Genomic DNA, 15,572 nt, shown 5'->3' on the forward strand with positions numbered 1-15,572 from the left:
CTTATGCTGTGGCTTCAAGCAATAAAGCTACCAGCTCAAGTTGCACAACTGGTGAACAAGACTGCTGATAGTCGACAAACTGCACACCTGATGCCATGATAAATCATGTCCATCGACTTCCAGAATGAAGAAATGACGCAGCACAGAATTGATTTCAATTGGACCTCTCTGTACTTTCATCCCCTTGTTGTAGTCAAAGACTATATCTAAGTGTGCAGTGCGGGATCTTGAGAAGCTTTCTGCTCCTCTGATGAAGTAAGTTTGGCAGAGTGTGAAACTCCTGTCTACTCATATGCCTGGACACATGTGATCTATGTCTTCTTGTGTGTGCCCAACCACCACCTGAATTTTTTTTAGAGGAAGTTAGTGCTTGATTACAAGTCAATGTGACAAAACAAGGTCTTTCATTTATGCCACCAAGAACTAGTATTCCAAGTTTCATAACTCGTATGTTAACTCAAAGCAATTGAGCAGAAACTGTTTGGTAATTAATTTTAAGTCACTGCTTCCACTTATACTATCAGTAATATTGAACGTGAACCGACTGACCCAAATGCTATTCTAAATAATTTTTATGTGCAGAAACCTTAATCCTATTGACACAAAAGTAATCCAATTGTATGTCTTCACAAAACATTCTACAACAATATTTTGTCAATTTAACTCAAAGATTGATTATTGTTTTTTTGTCAGACAAACACAGAGATGGCCCTATATCGCTCACCTGATTTGAGAAAGGATTCTAACTTAGTTATTGTTTGGACACTAACTGGACACTTTTGGTCTGACTTTATCATGCTGCTGGTGAAAATATTAAAAGTCCCTAAATAATGGGCTTACAAAAACATGAAAAAAATGTATTTGTTTAAAAATTACAAAGGGCCATAACTCTTACAATATTTAAGTTTGTATTGAGCAGAATAAAAGGCTTTGCCTAAAATACAAACTTAAAACTATATTTACAAGTAAAACAAAAAAAATCTACAAATATGTTTTTTGTATCTGGTTTTTGAGAGAGAATGATCGGAAGAAAACATCACACATTCACAATCATATTAAAAAATAATTTAGTTTTTTTTTTTAAATTATATTCTATTTCAAAAACACTGCAAAAGACAAGACACTTACGTTTCAATTTCTTGATTTAATACATTGATGATTATCAATTCTTATGAAGCGAGATGGGTCTTACACTCTAACCAGTGCAACGTGCATGTTCTTAGTTGCTCAGTTATTACCTTTCTTAAAATTCTCCTCTTGATCTGAGCCACGCCAAAATGATGGGAGATGCTTTTGTTGTCTTTTCCATCGGAATGTATAGCACCTCTGTGTTTCTGTTTGTCTCCTGAAATAGCAAAAGTTTATTAATAATAATCACAATAATAATAATCAGTGACTTTTACTGAAATAATTTTCACCGATTGTGCCTTGCACATTGGGGAACAAAGTTGACTTCTGAGGAGAAGATTTTTCCATATAGCAAAAAGTAGCTCCGCACCCTGGAGCAATGTTTTTTATGAATCAATATCCGGTGAAGAAAATTCATACAGGGTATTGAAACATTTTTTTTGCTTCAAATGAAGACTTTTAAAAAAGATAACTAGCTCTTCATCATATTAAATAAAAATTAGCAGTCTATGCCGCACACGGAGCCCCGCATTTGATCTTTTACCATAGTTTGATTGAGAGTTAAGTTTCACATCGACAAGTCTTTACAGGTCTATTAAAGCTGCACTCTCACAGATTGAACGTTTTGAAAAAGGTTATAATTTTTATCTTGGAATGAACCAATGTATGCAAATGCATGGACACCTGTGATATAAGACGGCTGACAAAAAATGTCTTTGAATTCCCGTAAAACATGTCCGAACCAAATTCAAACTTTGGATAATCACTGTGATTCACGATGAAATTCAGCACTTCTTGCCCAGTATATATACGTTTACTTTAAGCGGAAGGCAAATTAAAACAAACACATTTGTCCGAAAATTAATCAAACTTTAAATGGTAGTAGAATTGTCATGTGTTCATGTAATTTTCAAGAATCAGGAAGGGAAATAAATGTTCTCATGTTGCCAATTTAGTCTCGATCATCTAGACGCTTGTATCCAGATCTATATCGTTCATTGACTCTAATTAGAGCGGCTTCATGATTGAGACTAGCCGGTTCTTTGATAATTGTTACGATCGAACAGTGGTTGAAAATGTAAAGTGAGACCAGTTTTTTACCTGTTATTGAACAAACTGTTATGTTGGCAGGACTGTCCTCCTCAGCAATGCAAAGAACAGCAATGACTGGCTGGCACTCTGTAAAATGGCGATTAAAACATTATGTCCAATTAAAACTGTCCCATTCTAAACAATCCATCTGCAATATATATAAATGAGCTGCGCCATGTGGAAATTTGTCTTGGGAAGTTGACATCATTCCATGTAATGATGTCATAAAGATGAGCAGAAGACATTACTTACTATGCAGTAAAAGTTCTTACTTTAACAGTAAAGATATCTTTTTTTGAGAAAATTAATCAAAGTGAGCTCTTTTATGTCATGTTTCTACAGTACCGTAGGTCTTGTACACATCTATGTTACATATATAAATAATAAACAGGAATAAAATGAGGAGTTGTGTACACACTAATTCCTCCTTATGTACTGTGTAACTCAAGAAAAACAATTCATAATTCTAGTAAAAACAATCCATAATTCTAGTAAATCTCTAGAATTCCCTTACTTTTCTCGCTGTACAAAAATGAATGAGGAGTTGCAAACAAGCAGGGCCATAAAACTTTTGCCATTTAAACTGCAACCACAACAGCAATTTAAAGACAGTGATACTCATTGATGGAATAGGCACTTAGACAGCTACATTTTCTGAGAAATGGAGATCAGACTAAATTCTCCAGAGATAATTTATAGCTTTATTGGAAATAAAGAACATGTTACAGTGTTTATGTTAAACTTGTTACTTATCCCTGATTTAACACAATCATTACCTTCAAAATGGTGATAAAATAAAAACAAATATACCTTATTAAACACTGTTTACTATCACATCTGTACCCCCCCCCCCCCCTCCCCCTTCTTACATACCTAAGCGGCTCTTACCAAAGTAAAGAAAGAAAGGTCTACAAGGCCAATTATAAACCATGAACCATGAGAATCCTGTTTACTAATTTGATTTTAAATCACCCAAAAGGCTTTCTACACATAATGGTTCCTTAATTTAAATCTAGCCTCCAAAGTTGTGATTTCATTGAAAGACTTGAGATACCTTATTTAAAAAAATGACGAAAGGAAAGCTTAAACGCAGAAGTCTGGACGGGTATACGAGCCTGGAAATAAATACACAAAAGCTCACCATGCTGCTAAGGATTCTTATATAATTCCCGGCCCAAGTTCAGCTGGAGATGTTGATTCCACACGGCTGGATAACCGGCCCAGTGCACCCAAGCTTGGCAGTATCTGCAAGAGGAGGGTGTATATCTGGGAAAACGCATTTATAATCAATTTGCGAAAGTTCTTATCCGCCATAAGTAGTGAACATGTATGTGGCTTATAGATCATCTGAAATGAAGTTTCGGTCTGGGATCTAAACCTGGATTTTGATGCTGAAATTGTAAGTTTTGTTCAGATGAAGTATAAACTTAAAGTGAGTACAGAGATATCTTGAAGCCCAGATTTATCACTTACCTGAAGTTTGTAGGGCTACAATTTGCTGTAAACTGCAGGAACTGTCCCTATGAGCCTTTTGTCTGTTAGGGGAATGGTGGCTTAGGTGATTGGTGGTACCACTCTGCATTTCTTATCCACACACAACACAGTGTATCGGAAAATGACAGAGAATGGCCATGCACTTATGAAAGCTATGCTAGAAATACGCCGTTATGAGTGTATCAGATGACATTTCCACACAGAAATTGTGAGGCCACCAATACAGCAGTACTGACATCAATGACGAAAACATATATATCTGTCATGGAGCTGTGCTGGTTCTGTGGCGTCAAAACCACTGCAACTTGGCAATTCACTAGAAACATGTTTTCAGAAAAAAGAAACAACCAATACTGGGTAGCCTTTGTCACCCAGTGAACACCCAGAGCATCTTGTTACTTTGAGCATCTATTTACTTAGAAGTACAATGTAGCGTCATTAAGATCTCAAATTAACAAAAAAGTGTATCCGAAAGCTTTAAATACTGAACGAAGTGTAACTTTGAGGCGGGCTGCTAGCAAATACTTTCAAGGGCAGAAATCTCCCAGAAATTTGAAAAGATTATGCAAAGCTCTAGCTTGATGATTTTGGCCCAATGTCAAATTGTTACTCAGTAACACGACGTTGTAAATTTAATCAAACATCAATATAGTTACACAGGAAAATAAGAAATAGCTTTAAACTCTCTCACATTCATGGCAGAGTGTCTGGTGACGGTTAAACATTCAGCCTGGTGGCTGGGGTAACATATCTAAATCCCTAAATGGATGATCTGATCCCAGCCAACAGATCAGCGAAACACGAATTGTATTGCGTGTCCAGGGGGGGGGGGGGTCCCAAGGATATCTTGACGCAACTTACCATAGCTGCCTTGCGGTTTTGTTCACAAAGCCCGCACACACAGTTCATTCTCAGTTTGCATGTTGTGTACTGAAAAGTTCCAGCTTTCCATGACACTCGCAATAAACCTATCCATGAATTAAAACAAATTAACAAATAACTACCAGGTAATTATGGAAATATAAATGTCATTTTGTACTTAAATTATTGATAAATACAACTTATATTGCAGTCAAACTGGATAAAATATCAGGAAAATGTGTCCTGTTCCAAAAAGTGTGTTTTGAAGTTGCAGACAATAGTCCAAAGACCAAGAATTTAAGTGTTCAAACAGGGGCAGGCAAATCTTAAAAAAAAATCAAAATTTTAAAACTTAAATAAAACTAAAATTATAGAAACCTTATATAAATCATGTGTTAAATTGAAAATACATACAAGAATACAATGCACACATAATCAAATGCTACCTCAGAGAATAATTTTTTTCAAGAACTACTTAAAGGGGTACTGCAACCCGCAAGCCTTTCGTTGTGGGCCGACACCTTTAAACCTCTTTCCCGCACATTAATTAAACACGTCTTATGTTTTGTCAGTGCCGGTTTTGATGACCAGTATAAATCCAAAAGCAGTTTTTCCGCCAAAATTTACCCAAATGATTTGGATGAATGCTTAACAAGAAAGTGCAGTGTACACAATCAAATAAAGTATTTAGTGTTCCAGAAATAATGAGCAATCTGAAATCTGACCCCTTACATTCCTTAAATATTCACAAAGTGTTAAGTTCTTGTGTTTGTTATCTTTTTATGATTCAAATGGTAAAAAAATGGTGCAAATGTGAGAAGCCCTGAAGAAGAAAACTGATATTTTAATAGAAATAGTGATGAAATCACTGACATTATGTTTACTTAGCAACTAAAGCAACAGACCAACCAGACCTACCAGTATGTTAATCTATATTTAACTGCTAAATTTTAAAATCCCAAAACATACAGATAAGATCTGTGGCGCAGTTGTTTACATTGTGTGATTTAAATGCATATATTTTTGTTGGTGATTAGTTTAAATCCAACTGAAGCAATCTCTTATCAATATAAACCTTAGTTCATCCAGCAAATTAAATATTTGAATGTTAGAAGATTTGTTTTCAGAAGATCAGCAATAATGTTTTTTTCTTTAATTGTCTCAATGAAAAATGTAATGTTCAAGTTTATAGGCGCTGTTTTATCTGAGAATTTCCCTGGGTGTGAACCGCTTACTGTGTCCAAGTTATCCAAGCTGGATCTAAGACATTACTACAATATGGGCAATTTGCTCTGCCATTTTTATAGATAATACCCGGTAGTGTATTCCAAAGGTATTCTTTTGGTACATTGAACTCACAACAATATTTGAACTCCTGACGTCCAGCACCGCTGTCAGATTATCTAATCCAACCACTGCCATTGCATGCTCTTTACTGAACGAAAGATAAATGAATACTCACAATTTTGAACAGTATTTTTTTGGTCACAGATAGCAACCTTTTAACCCCACTTAAACCTGTCTTCCCTATTTGGCAAACAGAGAATTTTTAGAAAATCTGTTATCTGATGATCCTGTAAATTTTGTGTTGATTGACTAAATACTGTTCGAATTTAGCAAATCAAAACTAACATTTTGGGTTTATTCAGTGTAGACCCTAAAATATAAATTTTGATTTATAAGTATGTAGGTTTGTTTAAAAGCTCAGTACAGTTTACTTTACTTGTTAAGTTATCCAATTTCTGTAAAAAAATATTACTAAACTTGACTATAAAATACTGTAGGGGGGCGTGTCGTAAAGTTAAGAAAAAATCCAAATAATGCAACAGTCAATTGCAGCATGGGCCCCCAAGGTCCTGCTAATAGCGGGGACTTTGACTTTCGGTCCAGCCAATCCCAGGTAAAATTCCCGCTCTGCACAGACAAACAGATGGTAAAAGCCCTGTCAAATGAATTATGATAATTTCGTAACCGCTCATTGTTGGTCATTTCGTAACCATTGTGTTAGTCAATTCGTAACCGTTAAGAAATCGAATGGTCATATCTTAACCGTTGACTCCTATAATTATGAGGAATTAATTTAATACCATTTGAATTTACAAAATAAGTTTACTGTAAGTATAAAACATAAAAATAGCAACATAAACAATGTTAAATCTAGTAGTTGTATTCCTTCTTTATTCCTAATAGTGTAGTGCGATTTGCCAATAAACTCTGAAACTATGACAAATAGAAACATTCACACTAGCTATTTTTTTATGTTGCGAAGGAAATATTATAAGCAGGCTGAATATTAAATGTAATAATTTTTTAATTCATAGATGTTCTACCATTGAGAGGAATTGTGACCTTAAGCCAATATTTTTTAAATATATAGACCATATAACTTTAGAATTTCTTTTTTATTAAATTGCATAGAAGTATTGTAAAATGTAGTGAGTTTGCCGAATAAGATTATGCGCTTTTTATATGCTTATTGTATTAAAAATGTGCCGATATGTTTAATTTTGTATCTTGTTATTGGAAATTAATACCATAAGGCCAAATAAAAAATAGGTGTGTTTCAGGTAACACTGCTTAAAAAAAATAGGGTGGGTAGGTCGGATTTTTTTTATTTATTTTTTATTATTATTTTTTTATATATTATTGATTTCAGTAACTGTTGACTCAGAAAGTAACAAAAATAAAAGTCATCAATTTTCAGGTTTATAAGTAGTTTTTAAACATGTTACATTCTTCAAAGGAAACATTCTTTATTTGTCTGGTTAAATACTTTTGACAATGATGGTTGGATTTCAACTTAGTTATGGTACACCACTCTGCTATTATTTGAGACTTTCCAGGAACGGTTTTACTTTTCTTTATGCACCCGTTTGCTTTCAATCACCCTCTGTAGAATACTAATCTCCCTGAAACATAATTACATGAAGAGTGGGACAGCAAATTTACCATATAAGCCATTAGCCAAGGAAACCTCAATGCTGTCAAGAGGACCTGGGGGTTCAGGTTTGAAGAACAAGTAACATGCAGGTTTTATTGCCAAAATTGCACACTTAGGTCTGACATATCAATCCGAAAGTCAGTATCTGACACATTTGTATCTGACAAGAAAATATAGTTCAAGAATTGAAACATACCTGCCACACAAGCACAAAAGTAATTCACCTTAAGAGTTCGGACATTCTATAAATTCGGACATCCATTATTATTTTCAAAAATAATTTATTTTAGGTACCTAATTTTCGGACACCCAAAGGACATCGACTGAACTTTTACAGTTACTAAGTCTCACAGACAAAAATTATTGATCTTTATCGTTACAATGCCTGGCTAGATTACCTAACCGTATACATCACTGATAAGTTAGTTGGTTACTACCCATCCTAAACGATTTATTGCCTGGTGAAAAGGATGTGTGATATATTCAATGGAGGATTAAAGAAACAACAAGGGCAATGCAGAGATTAAGAAAACACAGACATGACATGTTTGTAAAACGATCCGCCAATTAACTTTGAAACTTGTATCACACTTTAAATATAGACTTTATGAAGCAATAATCGTACAGTAATACTCATTGAAACATCAATCATGCCAAGAAATACAAGCCAATTTTTCCGCTTTTCATTTCTACACAAGAGCCAATTTCAGCTACACATTAACCCCTAATTGACCGAGAATCTGACCATGTGTTTAATCATGTTTTCATATCTAGGGAGTTGCTGTAGTTTGGGTCAAGATTTGGAAGAATGTATTTAATTTTGCCCAGAAAGACGTGAAGAAGTATCAAGTGTTAACTACAATCAATTAAAATTACAGAGTACTTAATTTAGTAAAACTTATTATTTACTTATTCTTAAACAAAAATATGATGTTTTTAATGAGTAACATTATCGTTTTAGACATATGACAGAAGTTAATGAAAATGGTATGCTTAACCAACCGTTTTATTTGGAATGAAAATGTAACCTATATTACATTATATATGAATCTGGCCCTCTCGTAGGTCGAATTATATTTAAGGGTATGCTTTACTAAGCGTATGGATATTGATTTTAAAATGTCAGATCTATTGGGTTCACATTTTTTAACAAAAACACACACTCTTATTGTTCATTTTTAAAGCTTTGTTGTTGTTTTTTCACTGTAAAAAATATTGAGTTCGTAAGTATACACCATGGAAAATGGGAAATACAAACGAAACTTGAAATATATCACATTGGCGAAACTGAATACTTCAATTTTGTTCATATTATCATGATCACATGAGGCGGTTAAAATGCATTTTCGTATAACTGATTGGGATTTGTTTTTGCAATGTTTCAATCTAAAAAATTGCTTAGTTTTGTGTTCATCTGGCATGGTCTTCATACCGTGACCTGTGAAAGAACATGTTTTGACCGACATAAACTCACAACAATGGTCGCTGTCCTTGAGTGACTCCTTTTTTGTAAAATATTGACCCACCCCCACCCCAAATAATAACATGACTCAGAACGATCGTTACTTTAAATAGGTATTTAACCCCACCAAACAGAACCAACTATGTTGGTCATTTAATATGTGTGCTCTTAAGTCTTAGTAATACAGGTGGTAATGCTGCAGCTATTGTTGTTGATACTACCACTACTGCTTCTGCTATTGCCAATGTCAACACCACCGCCACAACACCACCGTCAGCACCACCACAACCACCACCACCACCACCGATGATGATGATGATGATGATGATGATGATGATAATGATGATGATGATGATGATGATACCCCTAAAACTACTGCCGCTCCTGCTGAATTGTTGTTGTTGCCACTTCTACAACAACAGCTACTACTATTCCTTCTACTAACTATCATATAACTTCTACTGATGCTGCTAATCTTGCGTTAATCAATTATATGTTGCTGTGAATGAAGGAACTAAGCTTTTTGTATCAATGCGAAGACCCTTCATTTATCTATTTATAATGAGCGCAAAGTACAATGAACCCTTAAAGGGACTTACACCAGATTCGCACCAAAATTTTTTTCTTCTGTAACGAATCTCAGGACAATTATCTAATGGACTGTGTTACGCTTTATCATAATTGTAAAAAAAGTACCAAAATGTAAAAAAAAACTGTGTCGGAGACCGGGTTCTTCAGTTAGTAAGTTTCAATGCATTGTACACATCGATGCCAAGTTTATGTCAGTTTTCGAAAAATTTCTCTTTTTTTCCGCTATTTTATCATACGGAGTAAAGCCCCTTTAAGCAGATTTTCGACATCATCAGATAAACAACTCCCCGGTATCATTTTATTAAATATACATGAGTCATAACATTTTGAGCCGGAAGTTGATAAGTTCGACTGGGGTTTGTGATTCTATTTGTTTCCAAAAACTTCCTCACGCCGGCCAAATCCTAAGAGCCTCTTATAGAACAATACCGTACTCAAGTTGTTAAATTAAACGACTTGATTACGGTATTGTTCTATAAGAGGCTATTAGGATTTGGCCGGCGTGAGGAAAATATTTAGCTGTCGGGGAACTAAGAAATACAGTTAGTACATTTGTACTTGATGTTTTCAATCTTTAAACATAATTAAACATAATAACAAGAGTGTGGTTTAGATAGTTAAATATTGTTATCAAGGAGATTGTTCATAAACAATATCAAAGATGTAATGCTTAGCTTAGTTAATTAATAATTATACTTTTTATAGTTAAGAAAATCATGTCAATACTTAATAATAAACTATTATTGAATTTTTATTTTTATATTTGACAAGTGTCATAATAAACACAATGAGATGAAGCGTTAAATCTAAGAACCATGCACTATAGAAAGATTTTTCCAAAAAATGACCAAAATTATTGCTCCCCTGAATTTCATGCTGGTCGTAATGGCCATTAAATGAAATGAATTAGCTGTAACAGCAGATAACTGATAAAAATTTCATGGAGAACCAAGTCAGTCCTTTAACCCTTAGCACAAAACCACTGAATGGAACATAATGCATATGCTGCTAAAATCCAGGTATATGCTGGCATACAGGGGTTTCCTTCTTAATCGAAAATTGGATAGGATTTCTTGGCATGAAAACAATAAAGTCAACACATTCAATGATACAGGTAACTATTAAATGTGATGAATTAAAGTTATAAATGCAATACTCAAGTTACAATAAAAAAAACACCAGACACATTAATCCTGAATAACAATATCCATGCTCTCCATGAGATCCTCGTGGGTATAACTGAGTTATGTGACGTCACACAATGGGACTGTTTGATCTGAAGCCGATAAAAGGTGTTTATTCATTTCAATGCATGTATAAAATGGTGTTGAATGGGATTTTAACTATCTTGATGAAGGAGCTACAGTGACTTATAGGCGTAATAACCATTGATAACTACGGATAAATTAATAAGTGGTAAAATGCAGACATGAAGAAAAAAGGCAGGTTTACCATACATGTAAATAAAATGTAAAAATGGTTATTTTCTATGAATTCGTAGAGCGAAAAATTAATTATTTTAAGGTGTCCGAACTCTAAGGTGAAGTATGGTAAATACATTCAAAAAATCCAACTCTAATATTGTCAACTTTACGTACATACATTTCGTAACAAATGATTTTCGTACCCAAATCACATTCTTTTCAGGGAAAAATAGGTTAGGGTCGGCGGGAAAAAATAGGGTCGGTCGGGTAACCTGAAACAGACCTATTTTTTTTATTTGGCCTAACTAATAATTTAAGGTTGTTTTTTGTCGGTTTCTGATATAAAGTATGCATAATATGAATCAATTGAGAAAAAAACAGAACAAAATTTTGTTCGTTTTAAACAATTCAAACAAATATAGTCAATGAAATAGGTCAAGAATGATAATTTATGTAAACGTAATTTTACTCAAAAATACATCACGATCAGTCTTTAATTATTGTTTATAAGTAAGCAAAATGTAAGAAAATAATTAACATATTTTGGTAGTATAACAAATCATTTCTAATTTAGCATGATATATATATATATATATATATATATATATATATATATATATATATATATATCTAATAACTATTGAGTAACATAAATTATTGGCTTGTTACTAGTGAGAATTTGAGTAATGTCTCCCAATTGGTGTCTTGGTTGCTGTGCCATATACATCCAGGTTCGAACAATACACTTAACGAAGTGTAATATTTATCACCTTGTTAAATGGTGGTTATTATATGAGCAATTGATTACTTGACGGTTACGAATTGACTAACAGAATGGTTACGAAATAACCAAGATCAGTAGTTACGAAATGGTAAGGTTACGAAATGACCAGATCCCCGTCAAACGCCCCTGGGGACATCCTAGGTTAGGCCCATTCCCTGTTATCAGCGCAAAAACAATAACACCGCATTCACTCAGCACTGCCGGTCCACCTGGAAGGTAAAAACATGGCCAATTTCCCCTGCTATCCCCGGTATAAACAAGACCTGGGCGCCATTGTTACAATTGACTGGTGCATAAATGTGGCAGAATAAGGGAAATATTTTATTGTTGCATTTATTATCAAATATGAGAATTTAAGACACATGCAAAAAGCCACAATACGAATTGGTGATAGTGTTCGTTCTGTTCTGCTATTCAAAGGTGATGAGAATGACTAATGACATGACATTGACAAACAAAATGTAAGGCATTTGTATCCTTTCGTCTTTTATTTATTAAAGTCTGAGATGTTAAAGGAGCAAATCACTTTTTAGATTGGAACATACCAAATAATAATAAGCGACGATGTAGTGGTAAACCAAGTTTGCTAGAAATCAATCGAGTTTCTCCAAAATACAAGCAAAAATTACACCGGATGTTGATACTAGTGATTTAGTTTCGGATGAACAAAATCCGGATAAATCATTTGCTTTACATCCAAAGGGTGGACGATTTATACAACTGTACAAAAGTAATAAAAATAAACAAAAAAAACGTTGAATATGTATTTTAAACACTTACCAAGTTACCATTCTCTTTCCGTAAGAGATGAACGCCATACTGCATAATTGCACGGAGATGGTACCACGGAGATACCCGAAAATTTCCGTTATATTCCGGAAAGTTAAATTTCTGTATACTTGAAAATTTGGATGCTGATGGTACACGAAATATCGAATTTCCTCATTTCTGTTTTTTATGGAATGAAACTCCGGGATAATATACAATAAGCTTTAAATAAAGTAAAACAAATAAAAAATGCTTAGTATATAGCTATTTTTGACCAAAATTATGATTTTTTCCCTGGTCGCCTTAATAGCTATTTTTATGGATACACAAATATACTAACACAAAAGTTTAAGAATATTTTTTTTAATATTAAAAGAGAATAATATTTAAAACAATGAAATGATCTCGTAAATAAACATTCAAGCTAATCAACTTACTGTCAATGGATATTTTTATTGACATTTGATACATCAAATCTGGACTGAAAATATTAAGGAGACCAATTTTTGTCGCCTTAATCCAGCGGTCCTCATAATGCCTAGATTAATATATATATGGTCACCTTAATATCTGTAGTATATATATATATATATATATATATATATATATATATATATATATATATATATATATATATATACATCAACCGTTCTCGATTATACTTTGGATTTGTTGTGTTTTTTTTGTTCTACTTGAAAGTGAGTACTTTTGTGTACTTTTACGGGTAAAGAACATGTCACTGTGAACCTTACACAAACAGACCCAGATATTTTCCTTCTAGAAACACAATGTACCAATTTGCATTTGCCCCAGGGTTTTTCTACTGGTAAGTTGAAATAAAGACAATAATAACCTCTGTTCTTTAAAATCACTATGAGTTTGCTAAGATATTGAACATTTGTTTTTGATTCATTGTCTTAAACGTCTTAATTAAACGTTGTTAATATTAACGTTAATATCAAACTACTTCGTGAAATTAAAGCCTAAACATTTAGTCATCAACTTGTTATATGAGCAAAACAATTGAATTTTGTTTGAAAAGGTACAAAAAGTAATCGAAAAACAGACAAATCTTAATCTTTAAATGTTATCTCGACATAACTTCAAGCGAAATGAATATGTAATATAAAACTGAAGATAATATACGAGTCCAGCAGTACGGGGCGAAAAGGGCTCCAGGAGGCCAAAATGCGGGTAAGTATGGTCAACTTTGAACGTGTGACCCGAAATTTCGACTAAGGGGACCATAACAAAAAGTTTAGGGTTGAACTAGGCCACAATGCCTACAATATGAGCTATTTAGATCGCTGGAGATTTTTACCTAATTAGCCAAAATTTGCCTCACGTCTCCTCACATTGGCCATTCTGCTTGGAAAACTCTGGTTTAGGTATATAAAGAACGTGAGCATTGCCTTATGCATCACTGAATACGCTGTTGTGTCTCATGTTCGAGGCATTGACGCGTGTACGTGAAACAGTCATATGTATTGCCACTATGCCAGGTTGGTAGGCATTTTGAATCACTTCAACTTTGTAAAGGCCATTGTGCTGGGAATACTCTGGTTTGGGCACATTAAGTACGTGAACATTCCCGAATTCATCGCTATTATAGCTATAGGCAGATATCTATTCTGCGTGTCAGTGGCGTACACTACGTAGAAGATTGATAAACACCTGCAAGCAGACAACAGGTTTGCAGCCTAGGCGCAGATTTGAATTTGAGGGTGTGCCTGTTTCGAAATAAAACTGCTACATTTGAAGAAACAGTAGCAGAACAGTACCTGTTCAACAGAAACAATAGCATTATATAACTTTAAGAGACGGATAATGCTAAAATTTTCCTCCAGTACCTTATAGACATAAATTTGGGATACCCAATTCGCATCGGCGGATTCAACGATGGTTAATTCGATTCTAACGAAAAAACTATTGTCTGCTACCGAAAGTCCGTATCAACCGAGGGTACACAGGGGTTACATTTGGGATTATTGAAGAGGTATCGGAGAGTAAACGGTGGTAAATTTGTGGGGATCACCTATGAATAAGCCGGAACTTGAAACTGATAACTGCCTCGATCGCTTATTGGTAAATACCAGGACCGCTGTTGTCTATGCATTAAGCAGATAACTGCCTCGATCGCTTATTGATAAATGATTGGAATGCTGTTGTCTAGGCCTCTTGTCGATAACTGCCTCGCTTATTGATAAATGCCGGGAACGCTGTTGTCCAGGCCTTTGTTCGATAACTGCCTCGATCGCTTATTGATCTATGCCGGGAACGTTGTTGTCTAGGACTTCAGTTGATAACTGCCTTGATCGCTAATTGGTAAATACCGGGAACGCCGTTGTCTAGGCCTTAAGTTGATAACTGCCTCGATCGCTTATTGGTAAATGCCGGGACCGCTGTTGTCTATGCATTTAGTTGATAACTGCCTCGATCGCTTATTGTTAATTGCCGGGAACGCTGTTGTCTAGGCATTCAGTTGATAACTGCCTTGATCGATTATTGATAAATGCCGGGAACGCTGTTGCCTAGGCCTTTGGTTGATAACTGACTCGATCGTTTATTGCTAAATGCCGGGAACGTTGTTGCCTAGGCCTTTAGTTGATAACTGCCTCGATCTTTTTTAATAAATGCCGAGAACGCTGTTTCCTAGGCCTTTAGTTCATAACTGCCTCGACCGTTTATTTATAAATACCGGGAACGCTGTTGTCTAGGTCTTAAGTGATCATTGCCGGGAACGCTGTTGTCTATGCATTTAGCTGATAACTGCCTCGATCGCTTATTGAGAAATGCCAGGACCACTGTTGTCTATGCATTATACAGATAACTGCCTCGATCGCTTATTGATAAATGCCGGGAACGCTGTTGTCTAGGCCTTTAGTTGATAACTACCTTGATCGCTTATTGGTAAATGCCGGGACCGCTGTTATCTAGGCATTTAGCTGATTACTGTCGTGATCGCTTGTAAAAATAATCGGATCGCTGTGGCCGGGAGCCTCATTATAAGTGCCGGGATTGCTGTTG

The 15,572-nt window shown here is 34.8% G+C and overlaps 1 long non-coding RNA gene across 1 annotated transcript; it reads right to left on the minus strand.

Annotated features, from left to right (window-relative positions):
• Positions 1–3,741, minus strand: LOC128245092 (uncharacterized). The gene is made up of 5 exons (XR_008263053.1): positions 3,694–3,741; positions 3,362–3,465; positions 2,230–2,307; positions 1,239–1,345; positions 1–342 (listed from the first exon to the last, which is right to left on the minus strand). It is a non-coding gene; the product is annotated as an uncharacterized LOC128245092 (long non-coding RNA).
• Between the last annotated feature and the right edge of the window lie 11,831 nt (positions 3,742–15,572).

The sequence above is a fragment of the Mya arenaria genome, chromosome 8 (genome assembly GCF_026914265.1).
Source record: "Mya arenaria isolate MELC-2E11 chromosome 8, ASM2691426v1".
Lineage (NCBI taxonomy): Eukaryota > Metazoa > Mollusca > Bivalvia > Myida > Myidae > Mya > Mya arenaria.